This window comes from Nannospalax galili, unplaced genomic scaffold, assembly GCF_000622305.1.
Source record: "Nannospalax galili isolate Female #2095 unplaced genomic scaffold, S.galili_v1.0 scaffold200, whole genome shotgun sequence".
Taxonomy (NCBI): domain Eukaryota; kingdom Metazoa; phylum Chordata; class Mammalia; order Rodentia; family Spalacidae; genus Nannospalax; species Nannospalax galili.
In genome coordinates, this window is record NW_008345373.1 from 1 (window position 1) to 2087 (window position 2087).

Here is a 2087-nt window from a genome sequence, read left to right on the forward strand (position 1 = left end):
ACATTCACGCTGAACAGGGGAATGTTGCTGGCCCCCTCCCAGGCGTGCCCAGCCTGTGGCTCCTGGGCCACGTGCACTCTGGGATCGCTATGAGTGCACCCCAACATAATATCATAAACATATTTAAGACACGAGATTTTTCTTTGCGACTTTTTAAACTTCATCATGTGGTTCCCTAGCATGAGCTTTGTAGAGGGGAGTTGTATGGTAGAATGTCTAAAGGTTGGATGTCCCTGAGAGAGGGCTTTGAGTGCAGGGCTGGGCTGCTTCTCACTCAGACAACTCGGATGTCTATCTGTGAGTCAGCAAGGAACAGGAAGAGAGCCTCTAAGTCAGCAAAATTCCACTGCCCAGGGAGCTGCACCCTTCAGAGCCCTCCTCAGCCTTGAGATGTCCCACACCAGGCTGTCTTGTGCAAGGCCACATTTGAATGCTTGTGCCTCAGGCGTCATGGGCTCTGGGACCATGGGTTCCAATTCCAGCTCTACAGCTTGCTGGCTGTGTGACTAGCAGAAATTTACTCAGCTTCTCTATGTATAAGCAACGCAAGATGCACAGAAAAACACCACATGGTGATGGTGGAATTAGGACTCCTTTGTTAATAGCCAACGGTCAGAGATTGGGCTAATGCCGAGAATTCTCAACCCCAAGGAGAAGCAGGGCAGGGTTTATAAAGCTTAAAACCACAATTACATCATGCCAGGGGCAAAGACAGAAACCATAGTTATATCAGACCACCATAGTTATACCAGACCAAGAGGCAGGTCAATTAACAAAGAGGTTTTCGGTTAACAAAACATTTCAGTTAGGCTGGGTGGGAGGACATACTACCTGGACGTACTGCCTGGCTACTTGTAAGTTTCCCAGTACTGCAGAAACAATGTGCTCCCTGAAACTGCCTGGCTGGGGCTGCAATGGGAACAGCTGGGCAAAACACAGGGTAAAGTCAGCTAGAGCAAAATAGTTTTACAATTTCATCTGTGCCTCCATTTCAAATGGGGACTATAACAGGGCCAAGATAACAAGGTTGCTGTGAGGATGAACTGAGTTCCTCATGAGATGCACCTAGTAGGTATCAAAGGCTGGTGAGCTAGAGTGCCAGAAACAGACATCATGGCCGGGTCTCTGAAGAGAGAAGCCAGAGCCTGTGTGGCAGACGGGGGTCTGTACGTGCGGCTTTCTGAGAACGGGAGTTTCACAGCAAGAACCAGCAGTCAGGCTCTCTGATTCCCAGCAGGAGGCAGGGAAGCGGGGTGGAGAGAAGACTGTGTTTCACCAATGCCCCTGTGATGTTAGCTCACTTCCCAGGCAAGAAATTCTGGCACCAGAAAGTCTGTTCGTTAGGGACTCACAGGCCATGTCTCAGTAGGTGCCTATGGGCATCTGTGAGAGGACCAGAGCTTCTGTAAAGTCCTGTGACCTGAGGGGCACCTGGAGTCGAACACATTTTACAGCTTCTATATAAAGAATGTCAAAGCTGACTCTCCATCCCTCTGCCCAGCTACTCTGGAAATTCCCATCATTGCTGAAGCCTTTCAAAGCCCAAGTCAGCAAGAGCAACTCACCTGAGCCCTTGGCCTCCTAGCCTACTCCAATCTAAAGAGCAAATGGACTGTGCCTTACAAGTAAATCAGCGCCCGATATAATCAGATACAAACCTGGAAACTTGTGAAACAGAACAGCATTAATGATTAAACTGTGTCTGGCTGCTACTGTAAACGTCTCAATGTCCATCATAATAATCAATGATTAACAGCTGAAGATGGATGTCAGCAGGCTGGGCAACCAGATTTGTCTACATTACCTATTTTCAACTCTCCTGGGATATTGCCCATGTAGCAACTCAGCCCAGCTGAGTGGTTCATGTGGTTTGGTCTCCACCCTACAGCTGGGGATCTTGGGGTTTAAGAGGTTAGACCACATGGCTGAGGCACTGTGTTTGTGAGTTGAGGGGCAAATCAAGATCATCCCACCCACTCTACCTTTGTGCCTCGCTGACTCCCACTCATGATGTGCTGTGGGAAAGCCCATCAGCAGGTAGGGGCAAGTCCACTAGAGTGAACCTCCAGGCCTTTGGCTTCAGAGGT